Raw genomic sequence first — 24,484 nt, 5'->3', positions numbered from 1 at the left:
CTCAGAGTTTGCTCTGAACAGGGTAAATCTGCATTTTGCTATGATGCCCCTCTAGCTCGTGGAGTTTAAAGCCTTGATCTCCAACAGTTGTCAATCAAGTTGCATACGTTTTAAATGGATTTGTTATCCTTGCTTTTTGCCTCGTCTTGTTGTCTCTTTGTTAGGACTTTATATGCTGTGATTTTATATGCTTTTTCTTTTTTTGTGCTTATTTCTGAGTGAAATGAGGGGGACCTCAGTTGCCTTTGAAGGTTTGAAATGAAATAAAATGAAAACGAGTTCTAAAAGGAAACTTTTGTCTCACCTGACAACATCGGCCTTTTTCTTCTCGCCCTCCCCTGAGGCTGCCTGCGATGCGCAACGTTAAATCCACCCATCCGTGGCAAGAAAGAAGCTTGGTAATAAAATAACTAAATCCACATTTCCCTCTGATTGAAAACAGCTTTTAACTTCGGCTAATCCACTTGTTATTGCGGCTCAGTCCACTTGCTGTCATGTCACATTATCTCCGCGCGGGACCAGCCAGCACCAGACGCTGTTCTGAGCGGGCGATAACAGTTATTCCAACGTGAGGAATATGCAGCACGACTGTTTTATTTCTTTACATCCGTTTTTTTTGCTGCCATCCTCATATTCTATATTCTATAATAATATTTCAAATCGCATGGGTCCGGATGGCAGAATTCAGTACTGTATCTACAAAACCTTCAGTTTAATCATCTTCCCTTTATTAATTTCCTTAGATTTATTGTACACGTGATCTCAAGAAGGTACTGAACGAACTCAGTGGCAGTTTTTTATGTCTGGTCATTTTTAGCATGGTGTTCTATTTCATTCTGGCTTCCGCTCAGCGTCATTCTGCACTAACCTCACTTCGTGCCTAGCACTTAATTAAAAAACTCCACAATGTACCTTTACATACCGACATCCGTCTGGCCACACCCCTATCCGCTTACCTTCATAAGCAGGTGTGTGGTCACCTACTCGCCTCCTTCTTCACTTTCACCACAAGGAAGTCCCTTGGTAGATACCCACACTTGACGAGGTTGTTTAGTTGAAGAAAGTTGATACGTGTTTACATTTTTTCTTGCTTTTTTCTTCTCTCATATATTTAAAAAGAAAAAAGCTATGTCATAATGTTTACCTCGGAGGGTCGCGCTCGCAACGTCACCCTTCACCAGCAGTTCTCCATTGCCGCCTCTGTCGTACGTCTTGGAGCGGGGTTGAGGCCTCTCTCGTGGTCGGCAGCCACGCCCGGTAGGCGTCCGATGGATAGTTTGCCTCTCCAAGGAGCTGGTGCACCAGCGCCGTCTCCTGTGCGATGGCCTGGTTCCGGCTCTGGTTCCTCTGCTTCCGGGGAGTCGTCCGCTGTTGGGCGGCCGGCTCCTTTGGTTGCGGGGGATTTGAGACGCAAACTTTTTGCGTCAGCTCGCTCCCGTCGCAAGATGGTGGCTTGTAGACGCAAACGGCCTGGTTTTGGTGAGTTGCTGTAGCCGGATGAGGATGCGTCTGATTCTCCATGGCCGATGGAAACAGAGGACTACATGGTAGAAGCGGACGGGTTCTTGTTCAAAGCCCCGGTGGAGACATGTCCCCCGCCCGTCCAGGTAACACTGGAGGGGGGTGAGATGTCTCCTTGGGATTCCTCGTACGCAGATGTTGGGTTAGAACCTCCGACTCGGCGGCGGGATGCCCTGCTATCAGCCACATCAGAATGTGGCTCCTTAACCAGTAGACTGCTGCATGTGAGGGACGCAAGCTCGGTGGGGGAAAGTATGCAGGGGGAACTGCGTGCTTTGTTCCCCGAGCTCATGGCGGCGGCGGCAGTCGCAAACGGCGTGCCGCTGCCGCAGCCACTGCCTGTTCCTATTCCTGACGATCTCATAGGTCATCTATGGCAACGCCGTCCGGTGAGAGGGGTGGACGTTGTCTGTCCATTTTTCCCCTCAATGGAGGCCTACGTCTGTCAGGGTCAGGTGGTCTCCCACATCATGGGCCTTACCCCCGCCTACGTGCAAGTCACGAGGGTGGTGGGTTTGGTAGAAGGCATGAAGGAGGGCGTGCCTCGGCTTGATAGGCCGATGGCGGCGCTCCTTTGTCCTGAGGTGGTGTGGGAGCCGTTACGGAAGCCGGTTCCCCAACGGAAATCGGCGAGGCGGTTGGCTTTTTGGAGTGACCAGTCATTTATCTCCGCGACGCAATCTCTGGCTGCCACTTCTAACATCGCGCAGCTGGCAAGATTCATGTCCGGGATACTGACGGGCGGTACGGAGCTGACTGATTTACAACATGATCAGCTCGCCCAGGCGGCAGGAGCCATCCTGCATCTGATTCAGCCGCAGGCTATAGCCGCTGGGAAAGTGCGTGCCCTGGCCACTCTAATCCAGCGCCACCTTTGGCTGGAGCAGGCAAGTGTGCCGGAGAAGAAGAGGACTCCACTTCTGACGGCACCCCTCTCCGATGCTGGACTATTCGGGTCGGCACTGCAGCTGATGACCTTAACCTGCAGGGAGATGCAGGAGGAGCGCTCCGTGCTCCAGCCTCATTTCCCCCCGCCCGATGTCGCCGGTGGAGTCAGACGGCAGGCTCGTCGTCGAGGTTCCGCCGCCGTAGCCGCCGCTGCTACCACCGCCACTGCTGGACCTTCGGCGAAGAAGGCCAGGAGGAGAGAGGGTGCCTCCGCCACTGCAGCCGGCCCATCTACGCCCGGAGGTGACGGTAGGGATCGTCATGACCAGCCGCCGATCGTTTACCGTCCCTCCGGGGCTCCACGGGGTGGCAAGTCGCTAAAAAAGAATTTACTTTTTCCCTCTGTTCTCTTCCCGGCCCAAATATGATTTTGTTAAAAGAAATAAAGAGTCCCTCCTAAAAAGAGGGACTGTATTTTTTGTTACAAACTGTGTGTTTATTCACTAAACATATGATGGGGATACGACATGTGAATCTTTCGCTAGTATGGGTTTGATAGGAGGGCTAGACGCTACATTCATGTTAGAGCTTAAGCAAGGCCTGCAGCCTACACTCGGTTGAAAAAGGTTTTTTCTGCCTCGACCTGAATCTTCACATAAAGGTAGAGGTTAGTTGTGTGCTCTGTTGCTTAAACAGTGATATTGAGCTGCAACACTATTGTGTTGGTCTGCAGTAATGCTCGTATGAAAAAGTACCGCGGCTCAGCCGCTCTCTCTCTCTCTATCAGATTTTCTGTGTCTTACAACATGGATACGGGTGTCGGGTTCACACATACACAACTTGGCCTTGTTATAAACCCTGTTCACAGATGTGTCTGTGGCTAGCGTGCATTGAATTAGCTTTGCGCTGTTCATTAGCATTTTGCATCGTATGGCTGTTTGTTGTTGTCGTATGCAAGGGTTGGGCTTGCGAGGGGGTACCGGATAAACCCCTCCTTCCCTCTTCTGATTGGTCAGGGGGTTTATTGGACTCTCTTTTCATTCAGTCAGGGCCAAACTGTTAGGCAGCTTGGCACGGGGGGGGGGGGAGGGTTTCCCTGACTCTGCACCTATCACAGGCGGTTGAGTCATGGGTTTCCCCCCGTCATAGCAAACGTCACTAGGCACGTTTCTATTGGACGACGGCTTCCGTGAGTTTTAGACCCGTATGTAGGGTCTGTTGTTGTCAAGTTGTCGGGGCAGAGCATAGGAACTTACTGTTCTACTACGCTCGATATACGTGTAACTTGAGTCTGTTGGTCACATGACTCAATGTTACCGTGACTTTTCAATCTATGGCTCACGTGGGAAGTCTCTCTGAGGATTCCCGTCTCTCCTCTGTGGTGAGGGTGGCGGGATGTAAGAATGTAAAAAAAATTTACACTCGGCCGCGTCACGTGGGATTCATGTCAGTCGGTGTTTCTTTCTTTTTTAATAATAAAAAGAGTGAAGAATATGAAGCACGACAAACTTCTTGTCGTTCTCCCAGGCGACTTGAAGGACCAATGTCTGGTGTCTGGTTAGACTATCCATTGATGTGTTGGGTCTCGACGCGTACATAGTGCTGGCTTGGGGTGTTTCTGATAAGAATCATGCAGGAGGCTAGTACGCCTTGGTTGCTCGTTATTAAAACAGCGTTTTTATAGGGCAACTGGGATGGGGGATTTTTTTTCTTCTTCCGAGAGCCTGTTACTGGGTCTCGACGGATTCTCGTTCATATCTGGGGGATGTTAAAGGAATAGATCAGGACATAGGTAGAGGGGTCTCACGCCCTTGGGGTGGGCCACTGAGCGCGGTACAAATGGGACCGTCTGAGTGGCGCCCTCTTTTCATGTTTTAGATCGACACGCATACCTACCCCCTCTCCTGGAGTGGGCATGTCGGCGTGGTTAGGGCATGGGACTGGTTCTGGTCGCGCTGGTCCAGGTCAGTTAACCCGTTGCCCGCCGGGGACGCAGATCTGCTGTTCTGGTACCCTGAGGGACTTGTGCTTTTTTCGGGGGGAAAAATGCCAGGTCGGGCCGGGTGTCACAGGGTTAGGCGTTATGGAGACCCTTTGTTGGGTACACGTTGTACCTGACACTATCATAAAAGGGGCTGGTTCTCCTTCTTTCGTTTCTCCCTCACGCATGGCGAAGAGGGGGCTGTTGGGGTGGTCTTCTGGACCTCCTCTGGTAACCCTGTGTGCTTCCCAAGCCGCCGGGCCCGGTCAGAAGTAATGTTTTGTTGAAACCGTAGGCCTGGGATAACCCTTTTTGGAAACTGAAACACTTGTACTGCGGTATAGCTGGTGTATACCCGCAGGTGTGTTTTGGAGTTTTTTCTTGAGGGGTTATAGGAACAACGACCGTATGTGGTACCAAGAGGGTGGTTGATTCCCTGGTGTGTTGGAGCAGAGTCAACTCCCGGGTTACCCGGTTGAGTGTGCCCCTGCACGTTCATGACGTCTGCCAATCGTGTCAGCCTTCTCTGCCTCGACCCCTCTTGGTGGGTTTTTTTTGATGGAGGCTTTGTCATGGTGCGCAACAATGCCAGCATACGCCCCTTCCGCCGGGGTGCTGTTTTCAGTTGACCCCTTTGGCGCCTGTCTCGTCCGCAGTGCTCCAGGCTCGGGTCTGCAGCCTGCTGCCTGGTTTCCCCGGTGCGCTGCCTGCTTCCGTTATGGTTAACCTTTTGAGTGCTTCAAAGTTACGGCCATGCTGACTGCCTGTGTTGCAGGGTCAGTGTGCCAGGCGGCGTACTAATGGGGGGAAGGGCCCGCTCTTGGAGGGGCCCTGTCCGAATACGCTGGCGATGTGGGGGGCGGTGTCACTAAGTGACCGCCTGGTGAGGTCTTGATGCTTGGCGTCATTGACCTCTCTGGGCCCCTTTTTTTCCAGGGGATCCAGTCCCTTCAGGGGGTCTGGGTCTTCCTTCGCGCTCCGCTGCTACGGCCTTGCCACATGGTTGAGTTTGCTCTTGACTCCGTGATTTTTGGGGGCAGTAACAAGGGTTGTTCCTTCCGTTCATTCCCTGGTGGCATGCGGGTTGTGCGTGTGCATAGTCGTGGGGTCAAGCCACGGTCTGCTCACCCTGTTGATTGATTGATTGATTGAAAAGTGTATTAATAGATTGCAGAATGGGTACAGTACAGTACAGCTCAATACATACAATTGTTAAGGGGATGCAGACCAGAGAAAGACTTTCGTCTTGTTTACATCAGGGTCCCCCATTTTCAATTCATCATAACATATATGACATACATGACATACAGATAGACAGTACTGCTACATCTATACATTTATGACATATCAGATTTGCAAATACAGTACTGTTTGTGATACAAAAGTGTCCAGAAAAAGAGTGTATATACATTTGGCGTAGAAACTGTACATTGGAGGAGGTTGGGTGGGTGGGGTGGGGTTGGGTGGGTGTGTGAGGGCTGTACATTGGAGGTGGGGGGGGGGGGGTTGGGTAGGGGACACACACACATTTTACACTGTACATTGGAATACTGACAAAGCCTTACTTGGTAATTTACTGTACAACTAGGTTAGGACATTTGTAGGGGCCAGTTTCGAATTGCAGTCTCACGTAGGTGTTTTTTGAGAGTGTTTTTGAAAGTGGGTAGTGATTCACATTCCTTTACAGCTTTAGGTAGGGCGTTCCACATTGATGTGGCATAATTGCGAAACGTGTTTAGTCCCTTGTTTGAGCCGAATCTGGGTTTTACATGATTTGTTTTGACCTTTGGGAAGTATTTTGACATGTACATGGGTACCTTGGTCGCGTAGTGTATCTTGTAGACCAGGCCCATTGCAAGTTGCTGTACTCTGTCGTCTACTCTAAGCCATCCTAGGTTGTCAAAGTGGGCAGGGGTGAGGTGGGTTCTAGGAGTCAGGTCAAGCAGTAGTCTGACTAGCTTGTTTTGAGATGTTTGTAATTTGTTTTTTAGTGCCTTTGAGGTGCTTTGGTACCATGAGGTGCAAGCATAGTCGTAGTACCCTTGAATGAGTGCTCCTGCTAGAGTCTTCAGGGTATTCTTGTTTACCAGAGAGGAGATCCGGTACAAGAATCGCGTTCGTTGGTTGACTTTTTTTTATTACATTGAATGCCATTTTGTCACAGGAAAGATTAGCCTCTAGGATGGAACCCAGGTAGGTAATTTCATCTTTCCTTGTGATAATATTGTCACCCACTGTAACCGAGAAGCCGTCGGTCTTGCTGAGTTTGTTATTTGAACCGAAGAGAATGGACTCTGTTTTGCCCATGTGTGATGATAGTTTGTTGTCGGCGAGCCATATGCAGATTTTGCCTAGTTCCGAGCTGAGGGCTTTTTCAACCTGTAACTTGTTCTTGTCAGAGACCAGCAGGGCTGAGTCGTCCGCAAACAGGAACAAGTTGCAGTCACATGCTGACGACATGTCATTTGCATAAATTAGGAATAGTAGCGGTCCTAGTATGCTTCCTTGTGGAACACCACAGCTCACTGGGAGGGGGGGGGGTAGGGTACCGTTTACCTCCACCATCTGTTCCCTCCCCTCCAGGTAGGATTGTATCCAGCTCACTGATAAACTATCAAAACTAGGGATGTCCGATATTATCGGCCGACCGATATTATCGGCCGATATCGGCAGTAAAATGTGATATCGGAAAATATCGGTACCAAAAAAAAAAAAAAAAAAACAATTTTTTTTTTTTTTTTCATTTATTTAACCTTTATTTACCCAGGCAAGCAAGTAAGAACCAATTCTTATTTTATTTATTGTCAAAAGTATGCATGTTGGTTTAATTCAACAACAAGAGATATGTAATGTTAATTTTTACTTTTTTAATTATCATATTTTGCACAGATAATGCTTACATTTAGAAAGCCTTTTGAATGCATCCAGTGAAATTATTAATTACCTGAAATTATTCAGTTTTTTTGGGGGGAAACCCTGCATATATCGGTATCGGTTGATATCGGTATCGGTATCGGTATCGAAATTAAGAGTTGGACAATATCGGAATATCGGTATCGGTAAAAAAGCCAATATCGAGCATCCCTAATCAAAACCAATTGCTTTTAGCTTGTCAATCAGAATGGTGTGATTGACAGTGTCGAAGGCCTTTTGTAGGTCCAGCATGACCATGCCGCAGTATTTGCCCGCGTCCACCTCTTGTTTGATGTGGTCGTTCAAGTAGAGAAGGCATGTGTCAGTGGAGTGGGATGTTCTGAAGCCAGATTGGAATTCGTAGATTAGATTTTTTTCCGCGAGGTACTTTTCGATCTGTTCGTATACTATTTTTTCCATGACTTTCGAGATGGATGTAAGGATAGAAACAGGGCGGTAGTTGCCCGGGTCTAATTTGCTGCCCTTTTTGTGCAGGGGTGTTACTCTCGCAATTTTGAAGTCCTTGGGGACGTGTCCCTGTTTTATGGAGAGGTTTATTATGTGTGTGATGACTGGGGTGATGGCTGCTGCTGAGTCTCTGAGGAATTTGGAGGGGATGTTGTCATGGCCAGTGGCCTTGTTTGGTTGGAGGGCGCTCAGTTTTTTGAGTACCTCATCTGTAGTTACCATTTCCAGTTTGAAGTCGGAAATGCGTTGAGTTGTTCGAGTTCCTCTTCGCACGGTCGGATCCGTCTCCCTCCCGTCCTTCAATAGGGAGGGTATCCCTCCATTAGGGAGGGTCGGGGGGGCTCGGACCTCTCCGGTCTGATGGTTGTGGGGGGCCTCAGCTGGGTACATTTGTCGAGCTTCCGCTCAGCTCCTCTTGTGCAGAATGACGCTGAGCGGAAGCCAGAATGAAATAGAACGTAAGGTTATGTATATAAACAAGTTCTATGAATACTGGTGACGCTCAGCGTCAGGATGCCACTGCGGCCCTTGACCTCGCCTTGTGGTGAAAGTTTGGGAAGGAGGCGAGTAGGTGACCACACACCTGCTTATGAAGGTAAGCGGATAGGGGTGTGACCAGATGGATGTCAGTATGTAAAGGTACATTGTGGAGTTTTTTATTCAGTGCTAGGCATGAACTGAGGTTAGTGCAGAATGACGCTGGGCGTCACCAGTATTCATAGAACTTGGTTATATACATAACCTTACGTTATTCACTGTCAAAGATGCAAAGAAAAATCATTCATATTCTCCTTTGTTTCATCACAATTTAAGCAAGCCTAGTAATAGACACAATATTTATGACACTGGGAATACATTCACTGAGGTCCATAGATGTCCATAGATATCAAGAACATGCAAATGGACCTTGTAGAAGTGGAGCAATCTACCATTTACTTAGGTGTGTATTTTAGGCGGATTTTCAGAAAATAAAGCTTCAGGCTTAACACTTTGCGTGCCAGCAGGGGGCGCCAGAAATAGCGCTTGAGTGCCAGCGCTGTAGTCAATGGGAGGGCGATCACATTTGCAAACTATATCTTAAATTATGTGTCTAATACACCCGTCGCTTATCAATGACTTGTTTGCAGTCAACATTGTCGAAACGGATTGTTTTTTAATCAGTTCATTTCCGTTTCATACCATTTTGAAAAACGCTGTTTTTTTTAAACTTTCAGAAATTTTTTAAAGATTCTGCAGGAATCACGCTTTACTGGAATACACAAAACACGTTGTCATTTTTCGGCCTATTTATGAATAGTTTTTAAAAAAACGCTAGATTATCGATGGTATATGTGACCGCGCCGACAAGTCGTGTCTTGGGTTCTTATTCTTTTTTGTTGTTGTTGTTATTTTCCTTTTTTTATATATATATAATTACAGTTTGAGTGTTGAAGAACATATTTAGTATAACAGCGAACAGATATAATAACTCTAATTGTACGAATTCTGTGTTTAAAAAAGGCTGTTTTGAGACAGAAGTCTGTCCTCTGCACGGAGCAAGGGGGGCTGGTAAATTTTTGCATGTGAATAGTCTGCGCGTTGAGAGGTACGCCCACACTGTGTTTATATTCAGATTCACTGAGCCCAGCTAACTTTCACACAGAGAAATTAACGTTAACGATGGACGCACAGAGCTTGTCAGCTGCTCTCAACAGGGGAAGAGAAGGAAGAAATATTGACATTCACCAGGGTAAGTGTATTTATGATTGTATATTGTATTGTATACGTAGATGTATGTTTTGTGTGGTGTGTAACCACAATCGGATCTACAGGACAGAAAAGTAGCGATGTTAATTTCAAACGTAATTAAGTATTAACATCATGAACATGTCACAACGGCATGTAGAATGTATATTATCATCAATACGTTAGTTTAGCAATAGTTTAAACGTGTCTAGATAGTTTAAAATTTTCGATTTGGCCATTCTACCCGCGAGGGCGTCCATTTTGGATATTTTGGGAATTGTAGCCTTTTTGCGGCCATTTTGTAATGCACATCGCTAACGTTGGAATTCTTGGAAAACTACACTTCCTGAAGGGATCTGGGGTTCAAGGTTCATAGTTCTGTATGCATTTCTTTAAGAACGCTTATTATTCGGGATAATATAACACAAAAGGTAACGTTTCTCTTCCCTATTGTTAACATGTAGGAACAATTAGATCTGAAATTAGTTTTAAAACGGTTGCACTGTGGGGAAAATTAAAAAGTACATGTCAGTATGCTTGTATGCCAGTGGTGATGCTCCAAACTACATTTCGTTGTACCAACAATGTCAATAAATATTCTATTCTATTCTACCAATCTAACAAAAACACTTGTCTTTTCAGGATATCGCGTTGTTGGTCAGAGATCCTTTGTTCGGTTGTGGAAAGCACTTCTTCCGCAGATAATGAGCTCAAAACCCAGGACAGATCTGTGTTCTCAATGCTACACCAACAATCACCAATTGAGTCAAGCCGCGAGGAAGCCAGAGAAGCTGCAGGTGGATAAACTTCAGACGTGTACAGTCTACTAATGTACAGTCTCCTCCCCATTATGTATATATTTTCTGTTAGGATCTCTGGGTAACAGTACTGTATATTTGCATATCATTATGTCACAAATGTTACAGTACTATACCTGTATGTCATGTATGTCGTGTTACGTGTATGTCATAAATGTCACTATGAATTGAAAATGGGGGACCCTGATGTAAACAAGACAAACGTCTTTCTCTGGTCTGCATCCCCTTAACAATTGTGTGTATTGAGCTGTACTGTGTTGTACCCATTCTGCAATCTGTTAAATAACGTTTTCATTCATTCATTCATTCATCCAGGTGCAGTTAAAACATCTGGCCCTTGTTCAGAGAGAACACGAGCTGTTACAGGAGATGACTGCTTCCACAAAAAAAGGAGATTTTAAGACAATACTGTTCTGATGCCGCAAAAAGACATCACATGCCTGCTCCCAACATCTAGAGAACCTCAGAACAAGACTGTACGATGTTAGATATACCACATGGAGAAGACACATGGATGTAGAGAGCATTCCGATACACGCAATAAGAACAGAGAGACACACACACACACAAACGCACCATAGGTCACTTTGAAAAAGACACTTTAGAAAATAACTTGTTGCATAGTGCATATTGATGGCATTCCCCCAGGTCATCAGTGTCTTGAACACTGAACTATCCACACAAAAGCACACATGAGCACACACACAATACACACACTGTACACGCTCACACACTAGCAGTCACTTTAACATGAACACACACACTCATGCTGCACATGCTCACACTCATGGTCACTTTAAAAAAATTAAACAAGAACGAGAGTGGTTCTTGTATAGTAAATAGATGTAAAGCTTTGTAAAACTCATGTACATATACCTGATATGTCTCACTCTTATTACTTGTATTATTGCACAAATGTCACATTCTCATCCTATTGGATTCTTATTGTATTATGCGCAATCGGTGCGGGCAAGACCCCCCGCATTTCACTGTATACTTGTATGCCGTGACAAATATAACTCTTGACTTGACTTGATAGTATAGTTAGTAACCGCAAGTATAGCATAGGGACATAGAAGAATTGTATTGTTGTGTACCGGTACATGTACATTATATTTTTATTATTATTACTATTACTATTGTTTTATTGCACAATCGTAGTGGGCATGGCCAACCGCATTTCACTGTATGCCCTGGTATGTATGTGATGAATAAACAAAATGTCACTTTAAACAAAATGGAAAGGTCACTTTAAAGGAAAGAACCGATGTGGTTCTTGTATAGTATAGTTTAGATTATAGTAAGTATAGCATAGTGACAGAGTTGAAACTGTATATTGTATTAGCATGTCTACTTTTATCATGCACATCTTATGACTTCTTATTACCTGTTTTTTATGTCTATTTTATTATTAGTATTATTGCACAATCGATGCAGGCATGACCACCCGCATTTCACTGTGTGCTCTGGTATGTATGTGACGAATAAACCGCTTGAATTGATTTGATCTCTGTCTGCCTTTCAAAGGTATAATTTAACCAATGGGGCTTAAGTTAAGTTAAGATAAGATATTCCTTTATTGATCCCCTTGGGGAAATTCGGTATCATAGCATCATGGGGGAGGGGGGAGGGGCAGTACAGGTAGTAGAAGACATACAGGTACAGGTTGCAGAATTATAGTACAGTGGAGAAGTACAAATTTAAATAGAATAGAAAGGCAGTGTAAACAATATATAATGAACTCTGGACATGCGCTTATGGGCAACAAGGTGCGAGATGATGGTATATGCCCTCTCAGTTACAGACCCTCATCTGCACTTTTGTTTACAATGTTTATTTTTCTCATATTTTTATATTTCAGAGTTACTTATATTATTTACACTGTTTATCTTTCTCGTATTTTTATATTCAGATCAAATTGTATTACCTATTATATTTATGTCTTTCTACTATTACCCTGCCCATGCCTGTACCTCCCCTCCCCCCTCCGCCATGTTGCTACAGTATGACGCCCGAATTTCCCCAAGGGGATAGTAGTAGTAGTTTATTCAGTCAATAAAGGAATATCTTATCTTATCTTGTGTGTTGAAGAAAGTAAGAAGACACCACAACATCATGCATGTTAATTAGATTGAATTACATTTCTGCTCGACTGCGAGGATTTTAGTCTTCTGTCACTTTTAGCTTTCCTCTTTTTTTAGTCCGGATGAATAACTCTTATGGGATTCCTTTTCACCATCAGGTTTTCTGTGCATGTTGTTGACTGAAACACGTGAACTCAATAAACAGGAGTGTATATTACTGAAATAGCTTGTTGTGATTAACTGATTAAAAGCCTCCATTCGGTTGAAGGATTTACTTCAAAGCGGGATGAGATGCATCGTCTAACATCCATAAAGAACATTTTTGTTGGGATTGGGACAGATGTTCCTGCAGTATATCACTGTCACCACAACAGCTTAGAGTGCCAGCGTCTGCCATTAGATGAGGTCTGAGCGAGCGGATGATTTTATAACAAAATGGACACCAAAACTGTACTGTGCAACACACACACACACACACACACACACACACACACACACACACACACACACACACACACACACACACACACACACACACACACACACACACACACACACACACACACACACACACACACACACACACACACACACACACCACACACACCACACACAAACACCCCCCAACCCCTCCTGCTGCGCCACCTCATCTGTCTGCTAAAATAGGTTTCTTTTGAGGCATGAAATTACCAAAACACCAAAACTCCACCACCCTTATAACTTGTTGTACTTACCCAACGATCAGGCTCCACATCCATCGGCACGGACTGCTGCCAATTGCTGGTGAACTTGAGAACTGTTAGGACTGTCTGACTCTTCTGTCTGTCTGCCTGGACTCGGAGCTGACGGGTTGGGTAGGAGGAGTGGGGGGGGTACACTGTACAACTGAACAAGCAAAACTGTACATTGGAATATTGACAAGACCATACTTGGTCATTTACTGTACATTGGGGGGGTTGTGTTAGGACATTTACAGGGGCCAGTTTAGAATTGCAGTCTCCCGTAGGTGTTTTTTGAGAGGGTTTTTGAAAGTGGGTAGTGATTCACATTCCTTTACAGCTTTGGGTAGGGCGTTCCACATTGATGTGGCATAATTGCGAAACGTGTTTAGTCCCTTGTTTGAGCCGAATCTGGGTTTAACATGATTTGTGGAGCTCCCTCTGGTGTTGTGATCGTGGTATTCACTGACCTTTGGGAAGTATTTTGACATGTACATTGGTATCTTGGTCGTGTAGTGTATCTTGTAGACCAGGCCCATTGCAAGTTGCTGTACTCTGTCGTCTACTCTAAGCCAGTGTTTCTCAACTGGTGGGTCGCGGATGTGTGTGTAAAAAAAAGATATATATATATATTTTTTATATATATATTTTTTTTTTATATATATATATTTTTTTTTTACTACCTATCTTTGTGAAAGTGGCTTCTGTTCCAGCTGAAGACAAAGCAGAGGAACAGATTGGACATTGAGCATGACCTCAGAGTTGCTTTGTCTACCATCACCCCAGACTTTGAGACTCTTGTCAGGAGCAAACACCATTAGTTCCCTGGGATGTTAAACTAAGAAGGATATATTATTTATTATTATCATTATTTGATTGCATTGTGTTTTTAGCCGTAGTTGCACTTTTGTTGCAACCCCAGTTATTTCTTTAGTTCCCCCAAACTTACTGTAGGTCTGTTATGTTAAGCTAAGAAGTCTGCTAAAAAGCACATTATTTATTATTATTATTATTATTATTATTATTATTATTATTATTATTATTATTATTATTATTATTATTATTATTATTATTATTAGTATTATTATTATTATTATTATTATTATTATTATTATTATTATTATTATTATTATTATTATTATTATTATTATTATTATTATTATTATTATTATTATTATTATTATTATTATTATTATTATTATTATTATTATTATTATTATTATTATTATTATTATTATTATTATTATTATTATTATTATTATTATTATTATTATTTTATTTCATTGGGTTTTTAGCCGTAGTTGCACTTTTGTTGCAACCCCAGTTATCCCATTCGTTCCCCCAAACTTAGGTCTGTTATGTTAAGCTAAGAAATCTGCTAAGAAGCATAAATTATTTATTATTATTTTATTTCATTGGGTTTTTAGCCCTAGTTGCACTTTTGTTGCACTTTTTTGTGTTTATTTCATGTTTTTAACAGTGCATGAAAGATTGTGTATTACTGCAACAAAACAAATAGAAATAAATCATAGTGGTTCAAAAATGTGGGTCGCAACTTAATGACTAAGGAAAATGTTGGGTCCCGAGGCTATACCAGTTGAGAACCACTTCTCTAAGCCATCCTAGGTTGTCAAAGTGGGCAGGGGTGAGGTGGGTTCTAGGAGTAAGGTCAAGCAGTAGTCTGACCAGTTTGTTTTGAGATGTTTGTAATTTTGTTTTTAGCTCCTTTGAGGTGCTTTGGTACCATGAGGTGCATGCATAGTCGTAGTACCCTAGAATGAGTGCTCCTGCCAGAGTCTTCAGGGTATTCTTGTTTACCAGTGAGGAGATCCGGTACAAGAATCTTGTTTGTTGGTTGACTTTTTTTATTACATTGGAAGCCATTTTGTCACAGGAAAGATTTGCCTCTAGGATGGAACCCAGGTAGGTAATATCTTCTTTCCTTGTGACAATATTGTCACCCACTGTAACTGAGAAGCCGTCGGTCTTGCTGAGTTTGTTATTTGAACCGAAGAGAATGGACTCTGTTTTGCCCATGTGTTTGTTATCAGCGAGCCATATGCAGATTTTGCCTAGTTCTGAGCTGAGGGTTTTTTCAACCTGTAACTTGTTCTTGTCAGAGACCAGCAGGGCGAGAGAGAGAGAGAGAGAGAGAGAGCGAGAGAGAGTTCCCGTTCTACAGTCAATATACAGTGTTATCGCTTTGTAACACTGTACAAATTTCTCCACAACACACATGTACAAGTGGCAGTAATGCAGAAAATCCAGCAAGGGAAGAAGCAGTGTAGAAAACAGGTGGAGTTTTTGCCTAGCAATGGGAATGCTTTGGCTGTACTGTGTAGATAGAAGTACACACTCTAGTGTTGATGTCTTTGTTTACAAGGCTTCAGGTATGGTTGCTCTGCTACAAACACAGTAGAGCAGCTGTGTGCACATCCAACCTGTTTTAGGCCAGGTGCAGGATAAAACTAAATGTGACTGAAGGAAAAATTGCAATGAACTGACCGACACAATTGACAACTATAAGCAATGCAATGCTCAGAGAGAGAGAGAGAGAGAGAGAGAGAGAGAGAGAGAGAGAGAGAGAGAGAGAGAGAGAGAGAGAGAGAGAGAGAGAGAGAGAGAGAGAGAGAGAGAGAGATAGAGATGGGTCTGTGGTCCAGACAGAGAGAGAGAGAGATAAGCAAGACAGCTAAGATGAGCCCCTAAAGGATATTCAACTTTTAATGGAAGAACAAAACAGAAGGAAAAGATAACTTCACAAAGGCAACATGAATATACATAGATCCAAAAGGACAAAGATCAACACTTAAATCCAAAGAGAAGAGGGTCTATACCAGATAAAACAAAGTAGCAAGGAGCCAACGGCCGACATCAGCTAAAGAGGCTAACTGCAAATAGAGTGGCCAGGTACTGACGCTAGCTCGACAGAACGTCGTTAGCTACGACAGCTAACTGGCCCGCTTGGCTCAATATAACGTTAGCTACGACAGCTAGCCGGCCCGCTTGGCTCAATATAACGTTAGCTACGGTAGCTAGCCGGCCCGCTTGGCTCAACATAACGTCTACGACAGCTAGCCGGCCCGCTAGCTCAACATAACGTTGGCTACGATAGTTAGCCGGCCCGCTAGCTCAACATAACATTAGCTACGATAGCTAGTCGGCCCGCTAGCTCAACATAAGGTTAGCTACGATAGCTAGCCGGCCCGCTGGTCCAACAGAACGTCAGCTACGATAGCTAGCCGGCCCGCTGGCTCCACATAACGTTAGCCAACATAACGTTAGCCACGATAGCTAGCCGGCCCTAGAGAGAGTGAGAGATATCTCCACGGCGGGAATAGAATATATTGCATTAAAAACTCCAAACGTCCAAGAGGAAGGAGATAATGGAGTTGACGAAGTTCATCTGCTGAACGACCGTCCTCTTCATCTTAGCATAACCTTCAATGCTGCACAGTGCACGCGCTCTCTCTCTAGCTACGCGCGCTCTCTCTAGTAGCTAAGCTACTAGCCGACATGGCTAGCCCGACTGAACCACACGTTGGCACTCGATACCGTAGCTAAAGCTAATTAGCTGTCCCTGCCTTTAGCTAAGCCGACATGGCTAGCCTGACTGAACTTTCTAACATGCAATGCAACAACTTTTATCTTCAGTCCATCTGCCGAACGACCGTCATCTTCGTCTTGGCTGGCATAACCTCCAATGCTGCATGCACTCCCGTGGAAATAGTCAGACTGAGACGCACGCCGGCCGACTAGTACCTTACCTGTAACCCCTCCCCTTGTTGAAACCAATAGTATATCTGCTGCAGAGCCGCATAGCTCCAATAGTGTATGCAGAGCCACAGAGCTCCAATAGTATATCTGCAGAGCCGCAGAGCCCGGAACAAGTCAGACACATTCTACAAACGTGTCTAATGTGAAATATATAAGCATATAAGCAAAACTAGATTTTACTTATGTGATGAAAAAGGGCCTCGCGGGACGGGGGGCCTCGCAAAAAAAAATTTAAATTGTTGCAAGGCCCCCCTTCCCGCGAGGCCCTGTGCGACCACACTACTCGCACACCCCCTGAGACGGCCCTGCTGTTAGGACTATCTGACTCTTAATAATAAACACTGTTAGGACTGTCTGACTCTTAATAATAAACACTGTTAGGACTGTCTGACTCTTAATAATAAACTGTTAGGACTATCTAACTCTTAATAATAAACACTGTTAGGACTTTCTGACTCTTAATAATAAACACTGTTAGGACTATCTGACTCTTAACACTTTGGTTGCCTAAGGTTAAATTAATGATATACCATAGATTGCCAGCGCTATTTGTCTATGGAGAAAGTCCCCTTCTTTGCAGGGCTATAACTTTTTAAATTCTATTGCTACATTGCCATTATTAGGGCCCATTCAAAGTCCTATATGTATTGTTCATTGTGTAGCAACGTTAAACTTTTTCATTCACATATTCATAGTAAAGTATGGTCTAATGTATAAGTATGTTTTCATCTCTTTCTGCAGCTTTCTCCAGAACGTGATATATAGCCCCAAATGCATTATATTGATGATGAAATACAGTTTGATGGCAATCAGCGCGATATAAAAAATTCCAACTAGACGTACTTCTAGAAGTTACTACACGTCATCTGATGTTGACCGGATGGGCGAGGGGGCGTTTATAATTCCGTGGGCAGCGTTATACCAATCATCTAATGTGGGTCAAATGTTGATAATATCAGTTATTATCGAAGACGGTAACGTTACACGCTGAAACTCACCCCAGTCTCCGCGCGCCGTTGGGCGATCATCGTCGAGTAGAAATTTTATCATTATGGGATATATTATTACCCGGTCCATCTCCAGCTTGTATAATGGTATATACGTCCAAATCATGTTGTTTATCGAGTTATTGGCAATCGATCGCTATGTAGTGTGACGAGCTAGAGTGCCGGAACCTATCCCGAGTGGCCGGAAGCAATACGGACATCTAGCACAACCTCTACTGCGCTTCCTGTTAAGCGGTTGCGCGATCGGCCACCAGATGGCGCTCCTGAACCGCCAGAGAGCTCAGTGGGTCCTGCTGGTGTATCTCAGGCCAGCGGAGGGACATTATGAATCCGATCGCAGATTTTTGAAATATTGATATAAAGACGACGTACAGCGTCCCCCGGCAACTTTAGCATGGCCAGCAAAGACGTCTAAAGACGGCTCCCGGCAGTCAAAGTGTTAATAATAAACACTGTTTGGACTTTCTGACTCTTAATAATAAACACTGTTAGGACTTTCTGACTCTTAATAATAAACACTGTTAGGACTATCTGACTCTTAATAATAAACACTGTTAGGACTGTCTGACTCTTATTAATAAACACTGCACAGACTCTGGTGCAGTGTGTTTGGACCATGTATACAGTCCTCACTATTACTATTGTGACTGAATCCTGCCACTCACTACTGTTCACTACTAGTACTGTAGTATTATTATTATTATTACAAGTAGTATTATCATTACTACTTGCACTTTGTTCTATGTTCTATTATTATTAGTACCTATCCTACCTGTACACCCCCCCCCCCCCCATAAAGGAACACTTGACTTTACTTGCAGGTACAGCAATTGACAGGAAAGCTATCAAGTTATCATTAAGCGACAGACGTTATGAGACAGACATTATGAGACATACATTATGAGACAGACGTTATGAGACAGAAATTAAGAAACAGATATTAGGAGACTGACCATAAGAGACAGACGTTATGAGACGGACATTATGAGACAGACGTTATGAGACAGACATTATGAGACAGACATGAGACAGACATGAGACAGACATTATGAGACAGACGTTAAGAGACAGACATTATGAGACAGACATTATGAGACAGACATTACGAGACCGACGTTAAGAGACAGACATTATGAGACAGACATTATGAGTCAGACGTTATGAGACAGACATTATGAGACAGACATTATGAGACAGACGTTATGAGACAGACGTTATGAGACAGACATTATGAGACAGCCATTATGAGACAGACATTATATGAGACAGACGTTATGAGACAGACATTATGAGACAGACGTTATGAGACAGACGTTATGAGACAGACATTATGAGACAGACGTTAAGAGACAGACATTATGAGACAGCCATTATGAGACAGTCATTACGAGACAGACGTTAAGAGACAGACATTATGAGACAGACATTATGAGTCAGACGTTATGAGACAGACATTATGAGACAGACATTATGAGACAGACGTTATGAGACAGACGTTATGAGACAGACATTATGAGACAGCCATTATGAGACAGACGTTATATGAGACAGACGTTATGAGAAAGACATTATGAGACAGACGTTATGAGACAGACGTTAAGAGACAGACATTATGAGACAGACGTTATGAGTGAGACGTATGAGACAGACGTTATGAGACAGACATCCAGACATTCCACTTCGGACGAGGCAGCGAGGAAATAGCGACGCCATGAAGCAGCAAAAAGCGAATTGTTTACATAAAGCTGTGTCGCCACGGCGACGCGCGATACAATGGCCTTTTACGAGGCCTCCCGAGTGTCAACGGTCAACGCGGGTCGTACGAGATGACAGCTCCATTATTCCCGAGACACACAGAGCGAGCTCGAGCGAGCCTGTTTTTATATCTTCTTATTTTATCTTAAAGTAGGACCGCTGATCTGAGACCAGATTGGCTCATAAGTCATAGTGAGGTCTATATGTGGTCAGGTCATCCCAGATCAGTACTCCTGTAAGTGTGATGAATGTGGCGCCCCGAGACGAGTAGTCTCTCACGGAGAGAGTGTACAGAACGTACCTCTTCATCAGCAGCTAGCGTCTGGATCAGGTTTATCCGAGTGAAACGATACTTTAGGATTAGCCACGAGAAGGTGTGGAGTGTTTAAGTTTTTAAGGTATTTTCTTGTTAAAATAGGTATACATTCTGACAGCCATCACTGACTGTCTGGTCAGTAACATGGGTCTCCTAGTCCCTCCTGCTCTGCAGTAAACGGAACATACATTTTCTGGTATCCCTTCCCACTTTATCCAATCAGGAGCAGTGATTTACTCTAATCTGATAACTTTTTTCAGTAAATAGTCATCTAACTTGTTACTTTTTACAAGCCAGTAATCTGATTACAGTTACAGTGGCTGTGCGTTACTATTTAGTTACTATCTCATAATGCTGATAAGAGAGCCAGGGGTACAGTCAGCTACCTATCCAGAACCCAGACCGGAGATGGAACGTGTGCTCGCGCACGCACACACACAGTCACACACACATGTTTACGCTTATAGCTGATTTTAGAATATCTTCAGCATGAAGTTAAATCAACTATCCAGTTCGTTTTATAGTGTAATTTGGCTACTTGAGAGAGAGTGAGAGAGTGAGTGAGAGATTCCTGTTACGCGTGACTTGCGGAGTACGCACTGAGTCCGTTGTCTCAGAATGGATGGAGTGCCTGAGCGGTGAACAGCTGCGACCTTATATGGCCTGATGGCTGATGACGTCTCATGATGACCTGTCTGAGCAGCCAATCATGATTTATGACATTATGCACTTTCAATAAAGCATTATTTAAAAAAAAACTATTGTCATTCCTATGTTGTGGCAGCAGCAGGGGGGACGGCGACGACTTAGTAACCTAGTTTAATCGAGTAATTAGTAAAGTAACTAGATTACTTTTTAAAGGAGTAATCAGTAATCAGTAATCAGATTACTTTTACAAGTAATCTGTAGCATCACTGATCAGGAGAGAGAACCCTAGATATTTTACTTATTTGAAATATATATATATATATTATATTATTATATATATATACTATTATTATGTTCAAAGACAACATTTATATAATCTTTAAAGGTCAAGCTTGTGGTGGACGGGGAATGTGTGCGTGTGTGTGTGCGTGTGCGTGTGCGTCTGTGTGTGTGTGTGCGCTCACATGCTCGCCTCATGATCTTCAGAAGATCTTTCTTCTTTCGTGTAACGTCAGAGGTCCAACTCTGTATCTTGTAGCCATGCCCTTAACTCTGGTCCCACATCAAAGAGGCTGGCTTCCGAGGGTGGTTTGTATAGGGGGCAGATGGTCAGGATGTGGTCAACAGTCTGCTCAGGGTCTCCACACTCACATGCAGCGCTGTCTGCCAGGCCCCACTTCTTTAAGGATGCTTTAAAGCGACCAACCCCAGATCTTAAACGGTTCAGCAGAACCCATTGCCGGCGTGGAAGATCGTCTCCTGTGGCGCCATCTCCTGGATCCCAGATGTAGTGGTGGATACGGGTTGGCCCAGCACTCTCCCACTCTCTCTTCCAGGCTGCCGCCAGCCATCCATTTCTGGATAGGTCCTCAGTGGTGGAACGGAGCATCTCTTGTGCCACCTTGTTGTAGGGGTGGCGGGACTTGAGTCTGCTCATAGGTGCTGTTGTTGTTGTGGTGTTGTGTAGGATGTGCCAGTCATGCTTCACTGCCTTCCTTGCTAGGGCGAGAGTGGCAGCCTCTCGTCGTAGGCCAGCTGGTGCGATTCCTGCAAGGACTGGCAGCAGGAAGACGGGTGTAGCCTTCAGACATCCAGTGATGATCCGGAGGGCGTTGTTAGTAGCCGCATCAACTTTTTTAACGTGTGGGCTTCTGCTCCAGACTGGGGCACAGTACTCCGCTGCCGAGAAGACCAGGGCTTGGGTGGATATCCGAAGGGTCTTGGCAGTGGCTCCCCAGGTTGTACCTGCGAGGCGTCGGATCAGCGCAACCCTTGATGTTGTCTTTGCCCTGACATCTTCGAGGTGTTGTTTGAAGGACAGTGTCCGATCCAGACGCACGCCAAGGTATTTAGGGGCTTGCTGGGACTCCAGACGCTTGTGGTCAGCATATACCTCCAGTTCCCTCTTGGCGTCTCTGTTGCAGAGATGGTATGCTGCTGTAACGGTCTTGCTGGTGCTGAGCTGTAGGCGCCACTTTTGTAGATAGGCTACTAGGATGTCCATGTCTTGGTTAAGACCATCCTCCAGTGCCTTCCATGTGGGTTTTCTCAGCATGATGGCAAGATCGTCCGCATAGCCGTACTTTCTGGATGCTGTGACTGGGAGATCGTAGATGTAAATATTAAACAGCATCGGAGAAAGGACTGACCCCTGTGGGACACCGTTCCTCAGTCTTCTGAGCCTGCTGCGCTGGCAATCGCTGATGTGTAGGACAAAACTGCGGTTAGACAACATCTCCATGATAAACTTCACCATATGCCGATCAGGTACCATCCTCATCAGCTTCAGGTGGAGTCCACGGTGCCAGACAGTATCGTACGCGGCAGTCAGGTCCAGGTACACTACCCCCGCTTTCTCATTAGCCTCAAAGCTGTCCTCGATGTCTTGAGACAGTAGTGTTACCTGGTCCACTGTTGATCTACCTATCCAATCAGGAGCAGTGATTTACTCTAATCTGATTACTTTTTTCAGTAAATAGTAATCTAACTTGTTACTTTTTACAAGCCAGTAATCTGATTACAGTTACAGTGGCTGTGCGTTACTATTTAGTTACTATCTCATAATGCTGATAAGAGAGCCAGGGGTACAGTCAGCTACCTATCCAGAACCCAGACCGGAGATGGAACGTGTGCTCGCGCACGCACACACACAGCCACACACACATGTTTACGCTTATAGCTGATTTTAGAATAGCTTCAGCATGAAGTTAAATCAACTATCCAGTTAGTTTTATAGTGTAATTTGGCTACTTGAGAGAGAGTGAGAGAGTGAGTGAGAGATTCCTGTTACGCGTGACTTGCGGAGTACGCACTGAGTCCGTTGTCTCAGAATGGATGGAGTGCCTGAGCGGTGAACAGCTGCGACCTTATATGGCCTGATGGCTGATGACGTCTCATGATGACCTGTCTGAGCAGCCAATCATGATTTATGACATTATGCACTTTCAATAAAGCATTATTTAAAAAAAAACTATTGTCATTCCTATGTTGTGGCAGCAGCAGGGGGGACGGCGACGACTTAGTAACCTAGTTTAATCGAGTAATTAGTAAAGTAACTAGATTACTTTTTAAAGGAGTAATCAGTAATCAGTAATCAGATTACTTTTACAAGTAATCTGTAGCATCACTGATCAGGAGAGAGAACCCTAGATATTTTACTTATTTGAAATATATATATATATATTATATTATTATATATATATACTATTATTATGTTCAAAGACAACATTTATATAATCTTTAAAGGTCAAGCTTGTGGTGGACGGGGAATGTGTGCGTGTGTGTGTGCGTGTGCGTGTGCGTGTGTGTGTGTGTGTGCGCTCACATGCTCGCCTCATGATCTTCAGAAGATCTTTCTTCTTTCGTGTAACGTCAGAGGTCCAACTCTGTATCTTGTAGCCATGCCCTTAACTCTGGTCCCACATCAAAGAGGCTGGCTTCCGAGGGTGGTTTGTATAGGGGGCAGATGGTCAGGATGTGGTCAACAGTCTGCTCAGGGTCTCCACACTCACATGCAGCGCTGTCTGCCAGGCCCCACTTCTTTAAGGATGCTTTAAAGCGACCAACCCCAGATCTTAAACGGTTCAGCAGAACCCATTGCCGGCGTGGAAGATCGTCTCCTGTGGCGCCATCTCCTGGATCCCAGATGTAGTGGTGGATACGGGTTGGCCCAGCACTCTCCCACTCTCTCTTCCAGGCTGCCGCCAGCCATCCATTTCTGGATAGGTCCTCCGTGGTGGAACGGAGCATCTCTTGTGCCACCTTGTTGTAGGGGTGGCGGGACTTGAGTCTGCTCATAGGTGCTGTTGTTGTTGTGGTGTTGTGTAGGATGTGCCAGTCATGCTTCACTGCCTTCCTTGCTAGGGCGAGAGTGGCAGCCTCTCGTTGTAGGCCAGCTGGTGCGATTCCTGCAAGGACTGGCAGCAGGAAGACGGGTGTAGCCTTCAGGCATCCAGTGATGATCCGGAGGGCGTTGTTAGTAGCCGCATCAACTTTTTTAACGTGTGGGCTTCTGCTCCAGACTGGGGCACAGTACTCCGCTGCCGAAAAGACCAGGGCTTGAGTGGATATCCGAAGGGTCTTGGCAGTGGCTCCCCAGGTTGTACCTGCGAGGCGTCGGATCAGCGCAACCCTTGATGTTGTCTTTGCCCTGACATCTTCGAGGTGTTGTTTGAAGGACAGTGTCCGATCCAGACGCACGCCAAGGTATTTAGGGGCTTGCTGGGACTCCAGACGCTTGTGGTCAGCATATACCTCCAGTTCCCTCTTGGCGTCTCTGTTGCAGAGATGGTATGCTGCTGTAACGGTCTTGCTGGTGCTGAGCTGTAGGCGCCACTTTTGTAGATAGGCTACTAGGATGTCCAT

This window comes from Notolepis coatsorum, assembly GCF_963971535.1.
Source record: "Notolepis coatsorum genome assembly, chromosome: 4".
In the NCBI taxonomy this organism is placed as follows: domain Eukaryota; kingdom Metazoa; phylum Chordata; class Actinopteri; order Aulopiformes; family Paralepididae; genus Notolepis; species Notolepis coatsorum.
The sequence above is the reverse complement of the archived record's forward strand: the minus strand, read 5'-3'. Positions refer to the sequence as shown.